A 13,116-nucleotide genomic window follows, 5' to 3' on the forward strand; every position below is an offset into this window, starting at 1 on the left:
GGAGACAAAAGATGGGTCAAAAATACCAAAAATTAGGAATGTTAGATCATTATAAATAAAGTGAAAAAAACATGTATATAAAAATAAAAAGATATGAGATTATGAGTTGTGGTTATTGTATGGATACATCAAAACTACTGAACTATAATTTTATGTTCTAATATTGTTAGAGGTGATAAATTTTTGTCTAAACTTTTAATGAATACAACAATAATGTTTATTATTTTGTCAAGATACAAAACATATGATAGTTTTATTAAAAGCATATAATAAAACAACAACAATACTAAACACAAGAACTACATTAGCAAATAACAAGAATAACAACCTAAGTTATGGGATTGTTCGAATAAAAAAGCAAAATATAACCCTCAATATATGAAGACAATTAACTAAAATCCAAAAATATAAAATAGTGGTCAATCTAAATTGCTATGTTGTGTACAATAATTAAATAGAAAAAGATTGAAACATTGAAATTAATATGTACGCAAAAAGCAATAAATAAAATGTTAAACCAAATCTACACATTTGAAGCTCATCCTGAATTCCTAGCTGCCCTAAGTCTTAGTTTACTGAATTTCTTTCTTGCTCTTTATAATGACGCTCTGTGTTTAGATAAATTTTTTTTTTTATTGGGTTACTCTTCTTTTAACTCTATCTATTATTTTAAGATATATGGTTGTTTTGATGGATTGTTTTTGAAAAATATATTGCCCTTTTTTTTTTCTAGCAACATATTAGTGAAATTTTTTGTAGTAATTTTTGTTAAATCAAAATTCTTAATTAAGACATATTTTTAATTAAGACTTATTTTTAAGAAAAAATTACAAAAACCCCAATGATATTATCAACACAACTTACCCCCTAAGCGGCTCAACGGCTTTTACGCAACGCATTTTACCCACGCCTCTCTCTACGCCTCTCTCTGCGCATCTTACCGTTTTACTCTCAGTTTTTTTTACCACGCCTCTCTCTGCGCATTTTACTGCTTTACTCTCCATTTTTTTACCACGCCTCTCTCTGCGCTATTTTCCTCCCTTGCGCCCTACGACCCGAGCTCCCTCCTTCTATGTCCCCCCATGAGCTTCCACCCTTGCTCTCTGGCCCGAGCTTTACTCTCGCGCTCTCTCTCTCTCTCTCTCTCTTCGGCCCAAAAAACATTTTGCCCAAAAAAACCATTTTATCTCTGTGAACCGAGGTCTCTCCCTCTCTCAACTAAAGATAGCAGGGCTCAAGCCCGAACCGATGAAGCCCGAGCTCTATTTTTAGCTTATCTTTCATCCCAAATCAGCCCCATCAAAGGTATAGCAGATTTCATTAATAATATCACTTAAAACACTAACTGAATCTGTCTTTTTGAAGCTCCAATCCCGGGTTTTGACACCTTGTGCTTATGATCTAGAAATGTTGTATGGTGACTGTTCGTGGAATTTTGTTATACTTGATCTGTGATTGACAATGAAGGGATGGATTGCTCATGGATTAAGGTTTATCGAAGTTTTTCTTGTTAAATTTTGTGGAGTTTGTCATTTTTTTTCTATTGTCATTTTAGAGCTTAAATGTACTTGGTGGTTGTAAATTTGGAGTTTGTTTTACTGAATTGTTTTCTTTGCATTGATTGTTTCTTATTAGATGAGCCATTGTCTTTCTCTTGTTAACATCTAGTTATTAAGAAAAATATGCCTTGATATTGTTAATTTTAATAGTAGTTATGATAGCTTCAATTTGTCAATTTATCTTCTTGTTATGATAGCTTTGATGCAATAATAGTTTTGTCAATATTGTATCACTACTCACTGAATACAAGCAACAAATGTAAGCACTAGACAAAGTCCATATGCTCGATAAGACTTTCAAAGTCTCGAACTAATATAAGCAATAGTTTGGAATGAATTTAATTTCAATGTTTCTTGTGAATAAATATTTTATTTAAACATATGCATAGAAGATTTTTGCAAGGAGTAAATAAAGAAGTTGGTGGCGGTGCAATTTGACAATTTGATAACTAGGTGTAATTGTGTCTTTTGTCTTGAACTATAATTTTGTTGTTTAGGCATAATTGATTTACGTTAGCGCTATATAAAATTGTCATTGAGAACTATACAAAATAAGAAGTTGGCTAAAATCGTTAAGATTGCAATATTCAGATAATTATTGCTTTTATTTATATGTGGAGTGTAAATTATTACAAATCTTGTGCAGGACAAAAGAAAATGAGTGATAGGAGATTAATTTATTGTATTTTTGGTGGAGACCTCCAATCAAATATCGATGGGACTTTGAATTATATTGGTGTTGATGCATATACATTTATGATTGAAAGTAGAACTAGCTTAGGTGAGCTGCTAAAATATGTAGCCGAGCATTTCTCGCTAAATATGCATTTGATATCATTGAGGTATTTTGTCCCGAGAAATAGAAGATTTATTGTGAATCTATTCATTGACGATGATATTGAGATGATGTTGAATGCACATGAAGGCGAGAATAATCTCTTCGTTTATATATTTGATGGGAGTGAACAAAGGGGTGCAAGTACTTCATGTAATAGTAGAGCAATCGAAGAGGTTAGACCCCCTCAATCCTCTAATGTTTTGCACTCTGGTTCTGAACAAAGCAATGCACCAAAGTTGCTTAGTTCATAGGAGGATGTACTTACTGGTATAAGGCAACAATTTGAGTCTCTAGATGACTTTCAATAAGCCCTTAGTAAGTTTGCTATAGCACACCATTTCACATACCATCTTGTTAAAAATGAGGGGTATCGCGTAAGAGCGAAATGCAAAGGTGATGGATGCAAATGGAAGATATATGTTTCGAAGTTAGGCACGACATGTTTTTAACATCAAAACATGGATAAGATAATACTCATATAATATTGGGACAAGCAATGTGAAAGTGGATGCAAAGACTAGAGCAAATTTTCAAGCCAAAAAACATGACAAAATGGACACCTTTAACAAGCCACTTGCTAAAAACCAAGATAAGTGAATAAGTTACAATCTTTTTACATAACAATTACAACCATTTCTAGCCTTGTATAATCGCTGTAAATAAACGCAAATACTAACCCCTTATGAGGCAATCACATATAAAGCAAGACTAGCTTATGAATTACACTTTCATAGCACAAATTACATAAACTATGTCCCAAAGCTTAAATACATCATGTAACTAATCTAAACAAAATTCTAAAGAATAAAGTCAATTAAACAGGGAATTAGAATTCCAAATTAAAATAGGGAAGCCATGTTTCGAACCTCTTGTGTCGGGGCCGCGCAATCGGGCCCTATAAGGACTTAATTTTGTTCCTTCGGATTGTACAAAGTGATTCAATCTCACAAGAGTGTCTAATCCAAATGGGAAGAAATTATACACCTTAAAGTCACTTTTTAAGATCTCAATACCTAGCATTATCATCCAAAACAGAATGCAAAAGGTTTGAATCGAATCGGATAAAGAACAAGAGAGTTATGGCCACATGGTGGTCCTTCGGACCACCAAAACAGCCTTGTATGAAAAGATTATGAACCCCATAGGTAAAAACGTGTTGAAAAAGTTCTGAAAATGGAGTGACAGTCTGAGACTAAATTATTTGATGGGTTTGAACCTAAGTAATTAATGGATATTATGCATGATCATGGATTCTCATTCATATAGGCTACAACTCATGAAGTACTACACTACAAATAAGCATGATAAAAAAGATGATCAAATGGGGATTCTAAGATTAATGAAACTTCTCTAAATTCAAAACTCCATCAACTATAGATGCCTAGGATATAATCTTATGCGAAAAGAAAATTCAATAGAGTTTACCTTGATAAATGCACACTATGGACTTAAGCATAAGAAAGGAAGACCACCATCAAGATTACCATTAATGGAACTCTAAAAGCTCTCTCTCTTCAATTTTCTCTTACAAAACCTTAGAAGAAGGAGGGGAGCAACAATTTTTCAAAATGGTTCAAGAGTTGAGATAGTTAGGGTTTGAGATCTCATGATGTACTTTTATAACATGGGTGTAACTTTGGATTCAATCAACACCCTTGATGCACTATTCTAAAGGCACATGAGAGGCTAATGTACCTAACCACCTATCCCCATCCAACCACTAGGATGAAGGGATGAGATTTCACACCATATCACTCACCCTAACCCTAAGTTATGCCACTTTACCATTTTGTCATTGGCCCATGTTTTTGTTCTAATTGTATCCAATATGGCCTTACAAAAGTACCCTTAGTTTTTTTAATAATGCATTAGAGTAGATAACAACAAAAGCTAAAGAGCAAAGAAGTAATTGGCAAAGCTCACACATGTAGAGATATTCTTTTTTATCAAAGCCAATCACTTTATAGATCTAAAATTTCAAACCAATCAATTTAAAGATAATGTCCCCTTCACACATGTGTGTAAAGACATTTTTTAACTCAAATTTGAAAATGTATTTTCTCTTTAATATCAAATAAATAAATTAATTAAACTTCACACATGTCATGCATGACCCATGTGTGAGTTAATTAAAACATGTGATAAAAATGAGACCTTGATTTATAACATTATATAAAAATATATAACAAGACATCATAACACAACTCCTTATAAAACAAACAGCCAAATGCCAATCTAGTCCCCCGCCTAGGGATCAGTGTCCAGCTGGGCGGTGATCTTAGAGTGAGGTGTGGGGTACCATGTGGCAGCCCTATGGCCACTCGAATGCCGCATGACATTACCAGGTCAGGACTAAAATGAAATTTTAGTCAAACAGTATGAAAACCCTTATTTTTTAGCAAATAAAATTTTGAAAAATTCTCTAAAATTCACAATAAATATTTAAAGTATTTTTTAGAAATTATTAGGTTTTTATCATCATTATAAAATCGGACAAAAAGAATAGTGAGATCTCAGGCTAATAATTATAGGTATCGAAGTACTCCATCGGGCTAGTCCCCAATGACGTTCCGTCGAGTCTCAGATCGACTCAATAAACCTATGTTCTATAGTCTAAAGCAGAGACACATAATTGACCATATCAAAGCTGTTAAACCAGAGCTTCCGATCATTCGACTCTCAATGGATTATAGATGTACTCCTATGGGACATGAACCAACTCAATTACAAGGGTCCTCTTAAAGCACATGTTCACTGACTCTTCCAAACTCGCATAATCCATTTGGAAGAGTGGCTTCCTGTACGAAATGAAAATGCACATGTAATGCAATGGTCTCGTGTCAGGATACGGACTTATGTCACATAAGTCTTGACTATTCCATATATGGTGAATACTCAATAAGTACTCAGGTTCTATTTTTCTCATTTGGATTCTCCAAGGCCTAGCTGATTGCAGCTAAACATGAGGCTAACCTATAAAATCCTGAGTAGGAGGTAACCCTCACACCTCCTTGAGAAATTGCTTTCTCAACACGTGAACTCTTGATGCCTCATGCGTACTCGAGGTAAAAGAATCTGGGCTCCATTTCGCAAGATGTCAATATTTCAATCTCTCAATCGCTCCCACTGAATCAGAGACTACTGGAATTTAAGTCTTGATAGGCTATATTTCCAACAAATACTGCATTTTTAAGCATCGGTGAAATGGCTCCAACATTATACGATGTATGTCAAATATTAATGATACCCATGACAAGTGAGCCTGTAACCGGCATCAGGCCTGAAAACTATATTGCTTTTGTCAAGGAGTATCTGAGAGATTGCCCAAAAGATGTCACCCCGATGTCTCTAAATCATACATGGTTGAGGAGTAGATTCAGCCAACTATAAAAAAAACCATCAAATTACAACTCATGCAACCCACACGAGTATATCTCCTTTATTTAGTTGAAACAACTATATTTCTCGACTCACTTAAAGGATCTGACACTTTTAATATATCTGCAATGGTTTCGAGATTTTAATGAGGCAAAGAAGTATGCATGCGGTGCTGCGGTTCTTGATTTATTGTATCGTTCATTGTCTAAGGTCGTAGGTGGGGAAAATAATCATTTTAGTGGGTCAGCGACCTTACTACAGGTATTTCTCACTATCTATATCATATATATTTAAAGTATTACAATTTATGTAGCTTCTTACTTTTTTTATTTTTCTACAGTGTTGGATCTATGACCATTTTCGAGTTCTAGCTACCATGCATGCATTGGCCATCAACCTAGAGATGCTTATGACTTGCATGTGGAAGAATATCTCGTTTAATATGGTTAGTGATTGGCTTGTGTGCTCATAATGTAGTAGATATTCAACCTATGCTATTAATCTAGTAGATAATGTATTAAGAATGTCTTGCCTTGTTGTTAATATCTCCTGCTTATTTTTGTAGGTGACCTGGCAACTGTATGAGGAGTCGCAGGACATTGCAGAGTACTTCATGTGTCGATCATACCTGATTAGTTTCAACATTGTAGAGTACTATATGCCCGATCGTGTGTTGCAATAATTTGAGAAGATACAAGGTATTCCTGTTATGCCACCCAAGTGGGATAGGAGGGAGAAAGTCGGTGTACATCCCACAAATTGGACTGAAGAATTGGGTAGGCAGATAAAAGATTGGAAACAACGAAAACATGACGTTGTTAAGGCACCCTTAGATAAATCTAATGGAGTACTTACAGAAGAGTACATAACCTGGTACAATATGTTTACGCAAAGAAAAACATCATTTCACCTCCCGTCGCAGTCGCAATCCCATGTACAACCCTCCTCAAGCCAATTGCATGTACAACTCTCCATAGGTCAATCCCAAGATAATATATTGGTATAGTATTTATTATATGTATTTTCTTATTTTATCATTTTAATATATCTTAAAATTATAAAAAACATATCTAACAATCAAATTTGTTTGTTTTCACTATCTACTTGCAGCGACATACATGTATAGAGTTGCTACAAGCTGCACTTAATGGTGAAGTATTGGCCGGGGAATCCAGACGTTATGTATAGGCGGCTCATGATCTGCTACTGACTAACACTTCTGTGGAGAGAGGTGTCAAGGAGATAGTGCGGACTATGGGAGAAGTGAAAAGTTAGAGTGAGGAGGGTGATGAAAGTGAAAGAGAAGAAGACCATGATAATGGAAAAGAAGATGATGATGGAGAAGAGGATGATAGAAGATGATGATGATGATGATGTAGGAGATAATGGTGATAGTGAGCATGAAAATGAGAGAAGAACAAAGGAAAAAGTTGATCACTTTTAAGCGTCGGCATTACAAGAGGAATCGAGGTGGGATTTGCGGCGGAGAGATTGATTTTTTTTTTAATTTTGTCTTAGATATATATATTTCAAACAAATGTTAAGTAAAAAATATGGTTGATTTTGATCGCCATTCATATGTATTTTTGGATTTGATCAGTATGTTTGAAACATATGTTAGGTAAATGATATGGTTGGTTATATTTTGATGTTGAGTTTGATATGCATTTTTGGATTTTACATGCATGTTCGAAACAGATGTTCAATCAAGGGTATGTTACATAAATGAGATATCTCTCTTTATTTGCCTTTTCAATTATGAGAAAGTCATCAAGTTGGAGATTATATATTTTTATGACAATGTAACTTGGTTACCAGATGCGGTTGCTTTCATGCAATGCTAGTTGTTGCTTTGGTAATAAACTATGAAGCCATCAAAGAGAAGTGTAACTACTTTAAGGCTAACATATAACACCACCAAAGACTAACATATAACACCGGTACATAAAATATAAAGCCACCACCAAAGGCTAACATATAATACCACCAAAGGCTAACATATAACACCACTAAAGAGAAACACCTAACTCAGTTCTAACATACAACACCACAAAAGAAAAAAAGCCAACAAAAAAAAAAAAAGGTAGTGCAACTCCGACAGTATAAAAAGTTGCTCTGGCAGTACAACAATGCGCTCCGGTATTGAAGGCTCTGGAGCCACAGCGCTCCGGCAGTACACATGTACACTCCGGCAATTATAACAAGATGCTCCAGCACTACATATTTCACAGTTCGACAGTATAGCTACTAGAGCCACAACGCTCCAACAGTCCGTTTACACGCTTCGACAATAGAGAAACACACTCCAGTAGTACAGCTTCTGGAGCAACAGTGCTTCAGCAGTCCGTTTAGACACTCCGGCAATAAAGACAATGTGCTCTGGCAAAATAAGTAAAGCCTCACCTCATAAGTCATTGAAAATTACAATTCAAGCATTAGAAAACATTTATATCAATCATCTTAGCTTGAGTATTATGGTTGTGAAAAAAATTAGGATTTTAAGGTCTAAAATAATATATATATATATATATATATATATATATATATATATATATATATGAAAAAGCTGGTATTAGTCCACTAGCTTATATGAACATATAAGCCCAACGGCCAAGATTGAATCTGGGCTGATCTGATGGTCACGGATGTTTGTCAGTGTTTGGATTTTAATTTATTTTTTTTATAAATCCAAATAACTTGAAAGTTTATGTATGTGCTCTTCTCATCAAGGCACACCTAATAAAAAGATAAAAAAATTATTCGTAAAAAATAAAATGACCAAAATACCCCCAAAACATTTCAGGGGTATTTTGGTCAAATTATTTCATGTAAAATATTTTTTTGATATTTTTTAAAGATTCACCTATTTTTATGAACACAGGTCTAAAATTTTAAGTGATTTAGATTTAAAAAAAAAAAAAATTAATGAAATACTGACAGACATCTGTAACCGTCAGATCGGCCTATATCCAATCTAGGCCATTGGGCTCATATAAACTCATATGTTCATATGAGCCAGTGGGCTAATCCCAGATATTTCCATATATATATATATATATATATATATATTGTAACTATTTATCTAGACTGTCCATTTGATCCTAAAAGTAAATGTTTATAGATCCTCAAGATCTGTTCCATTATTTGAGTTTCAAATTTTCTTCTCGTTGTTGGAAATTAATTTTAGACCCATCAAGGAGATTTCCGTTGTCCAAAAATGATTTCTAAATAAGAATTTGAGATGAGGCTTTTTTTTGTTTTCAATAAAGCTTATGCCTTACAGAAACTTCATCCTTTAAAAACGAAGACTTGGTAACTATGGTTTCTATAGGACTTTGGCTTTATGAAAACAAAATAAAGCCTCACCTCAAATCCTCATATAAAAAGTTCTTTGGGCATTGAAAATCGTCATGATGGTTTTATAATCAATTTTCAACACCAACAATAAATTTTGAAACTTAAAAAATAGTACATATTTTATGAATCTGTTAACCAATTATCAAATAGGCCTAGGTGGGTGGTCTAGGTGATTTGTTGCAATATACAGTATTTTTTTAGACTTGAAATCCTAATATTTTTTCACGACTATAATTCTCAAGCTGAGATGATCGATTGAAAGGTTTTTCAATACTTAAGTTGCAAATTTTGATGAGTTTATGAGGTGAGGCTTTAATATATATTATTTAAAATATATTATAGTGTTTAAAAAAACCAAGTCAGATCCGGATCGGATCCACGTATACCCGGATCAGACCCGAATTACTATTCATATCTACATTTTGGATTTGGATTCGAAACCTAAAATTCGGATTCAAATATTGGATCCATATCCATAACTAGATAGGATCTGAATTTTAGGTTTCAGATCTGGACCGAGTAAATTCGTATTCAAAATCTAGGCAATGGGGCGGATCATTCACCACATATCTCTGTCAAATCACTGGATCGACGATCTACTTCGGAATGGATCTATCTGAATTAGTAATCCAAAAAAATATTAAACATATGAAATAAAATAAAAAATAAAATAAAGGTTTATAGGGTGACAATTTAGAGATGACCTAAGGAAACATTAAATAAACTTAAGAAACAATAAGAAAAATATATGTTTGGGCATTTTAAGATGGAACTAGGCCAGGACATATATCTTCCCGAAACTAATTCAGGCACGACCAATTCCCACATGATTGGCAACCTAGATAAAAAATCGCCAAAGTTTTAAAACATTGGAATCACCAATCTTTTTGTTTAACTGACAAGCAGAAACTGGTTGAGACCACTTGGATCAGCAACTGATCTGTTTGGATTTGAAATAATGAATGGAATGAAGCAAAATGATATTTAATATTTTTTAAAAAAGGGAATATAAAGCGTCCATCTTAGACCATAGAAGTAAGGTACATCTCAAAAAGTTGCCAAAAAAAAGTTTTTTCTAACGATGAAAAACCTTCCAATTGATCATCTAAACCTTTATATATATATATAGATAAAAGTAATGATCCTAGAGACCCTCCACACCCATATGTGTAGGACCCCAAAGGATCACCATTAAATTTTGCATAGATCTATAGAAAAGTTATCACATGGGTGTGGAACTTGATTTTTTTAGAGATCTGTGCCAAATTTAATGGTGATCCTTTGGAGTCCTGCACACATGGGTGTGGGAGGGTCTTATATGATCATTACTCTATATATATATATATATATATATATATATATATATATATATATATATAAATCTCATATGTTCATATGAACTAGTGGGCTAATCTCAATATTTTCCTATATATATATATTTAAAAAAAGATATGTGTTATTTTAAAAATTTTAAATTTCATGATTACAGATAAATAGATTGTCAAAGTGGTCAAAAGAATTTTTTAGGAGTGGCAATGGGTCAGGTATGTGTCGGTCCGGTTGGACTTAGACCCAGACTCAGACCCAAAAGTATTCGGGTCCACGTTTTGGCCCGGACCCGACCCCTCGGGTCGAAAAATTGGACCCATACCCGTCGGGTCCCACCCATTGGGTCTCAGGTCCATTGCCACCTTCACTATGGTTTTTTTTTTTTTTTACCCTTTTTTTACTATCATACACCCGTATTATTAGCAACAAGGTCACAATCGCCCGCCATTAGATTTCAAGCCATGAAATTTGTCATTTAATAGCTAATAAGCGGTCTAATTTGTTATTTAATAGCTAAAGATGATTACAAGTCTTATTGTATACGATCTTTAATACATCCAAATGAATAGGGCTTAAAGTATTTTATTCCCAACAATTCACAGGTATAGGTCGGGTATGGGTTGGATTCAACCGGACCCCGACCCAGACCTAAATAGTGTTCAGGTCAAGGTTTTGGACTTCAACCTGACCCATCGGGTCCAAATATTAGACCCATACCCCGACCCGTGTTGAGTATACCCAACAGTTCTGGGTCGGGTCTGTGTCCATTGCTACCCCTAAAATTTTTGCCCCGGTCTTGCATCTTCTTTCAGGATTCAGAGGTGCGCCTTATTTTGAAGTTTAGAGACTAATCATGCATCTTTTTTACATGGTTTGGAGGTGGCGTTGGTTGAAGTCATTGGCATCATACTTGGCATTTGAGTATGAAGACACGTTGTATACAAGAGAGATATGTCCTATAGAAAAAGAAAAAAATTTATATTATGGGAGTAAGGTGTACCTTGAAAATCCAATAGAAAAGAGTGTTGATTATCTTGATATGTCTTGTAGAAAAGGAAAAGGAAAAGTTTATATAAGGTTGCAACCTTAAAATGTAGAATCACAGATGCAATTCAAAAATCTATTGAAAATGTTATTTTAATTTTGAAAAACCTTCTAATTGGTCATCTCGACATCGAAATGTACGAATATGAAAAAAAAGAAGTTTTTTAATCCAAAAAATAGTGCATCTTACAACATATTATCTAAACCGTCCATTTTCAAGATTTTCATATATTTATAGATCTACTTGATTTTAACCATTTTTAAAATTTAAAATTTTCAAATTAGATTTAAAAATAGATTTTAATATAATCCTAATAATTTCTTACAATAAAATTACATAATTTCTTACAATAAAATTACATGTTATGATAAAACTTGGAGGTACGCCTTTGTAACAATCCTAAACTTCAAAAAAAAAAAAAAAAAAAAAAAAAAAAAAAAAAAAAAAAAAAAAAAAACGAAAAGAAGAAAATAAATTTTTAATACATGATGATTCGTTTGAACATGATGGTCCTTAGGGACCATCTCTACTTTTCAAAGCTTTTCGTTTAAAAGCTTTGTTGCTTCCTTGCTCTTGCCACGTCCACTAAAGAACGTGGGCTTTAAGCGTAACCTAACGCTCACACCTGTAACGTAATAAAAGAATAAAATAATATATTAGTAGAATTTAAATTCAGAGAGGTGAGGACTCCTACCTTATAAAACTTATGAGATTATTCTCTCTGGTCGAAACACAGTGAACTCCTCTCTCTAGCCGAATTTTTATCAGAAGCTCCCTCTCAAGTATTTGTGGGTAAGTGACATCATCTTCTTGAAAAATAGTCTGTTTTTAATAAATAGTGATATTTCCGTCCAGGATCTTTATTTTATAAGTTTTGTGTGTAAGTGACCTCATTGTCTCGAAAAATAATCCATTCTTTTTAAATGAAATGAAATAATTATTTCTGCTTATTATCATGAATTTTCGGCGCGATAAATTTTATGCGCACGTGACCTCATTATCTTGAAAAATAATCTTTTTAATAAAATATGTGATATTTTATCTATGTTAGAAATTTTGAATGCTGTAAATTATGAAAAATAAATTTATTTATTTTTCTTGTTTATTGTTAGAAATAAATGTGATATTTCTGCTTTTAGTAAAATTGTGATATTTCTTTCTACTGTTTTGAATATTTAGACATTGTAAAATTCATGTGCAATGACTGCCTTATTATTTAAAAATTGACATTTTTACAATTGATTATAGTATTGTTGTGAAATGTTTATTTGTGGATTGATATCCCATAAATTGTCTTAATTCCTTATTCTTAAATTTCTATAAGAGTTTTTCTATACATATTAGATTGGCAATTATGCTAGAATGTCTTTACGAACTGCTACCTTTCTAAATTTGAGCCCAAAATATTTGATTGGTTATTTTTGAAATGTTATTGAAAGTGACTATTATTAATGGTGTCAGTGAGATTCATATTAATGGTTTCAGTGATATGTTGCGTACATGATATTTGCTGTTTTCCAATGTTTAAAGAGATTTAGAAATAATTTAAGTATGCAAGTGGATTCATCCGGTTCGCCGGTGAGGTATAAGTGGACCTACCCGGGACGCCG

The 13,116-nt window shown here is 33.4% G+C and overlaps 1 long non-coding RNA gene across 7 annotated transcripts; it reads left to right on the forward strand.

The window, feature by feature from the left end:
* The first annotated feature begins 881 nt into the window (after positions 1-881).
* Positions 882-7,422, forward strand: LOC110008486 (uncharacterized). 7 transcript variants are annotated; one of them, XR_016044855.1, is made up of 5 exons: positions 927-1,305; positions 5,986-6,036; positions 6,116-6,220; positions 6,341-6,775; positions 6,886-7,422. It is a non-coding gene; the product is annotated as an uncharacterized LOC110008486 (long non-coding RNA). The 7 variants fall into 7 exon arrangements; XR_016044853.1 differs by lacking the exon at positions 927-1,305 and adding an exon at positions 1,316-1,490; XR_016044856.1 differs by lacking the exon at positions 927-1,305 and adding an exon at positions 1,319-1,490 and having other exon boundaries at positions 5,915-6,036.
* Positions 7,423-13,116: the final 5,694 nt, after the last annotated feature.

Source organism: Amborella trichopoda, chromosome 11 (genome assembly GCF_054954075.1).
Source record: "Amborella trichopoda isolate Santa Cruz 75 chromosome 11, AtrichopodaSantaCruz75HAP2 v2.0, whole genome shotgun sequence".
Lineage (NCBI taxonomy): Eukaryota > Viridiplantae > Streptophyta > Magnoliopsida > Amborellales > Amborellaceae > Amborella > Amborella trichopoda.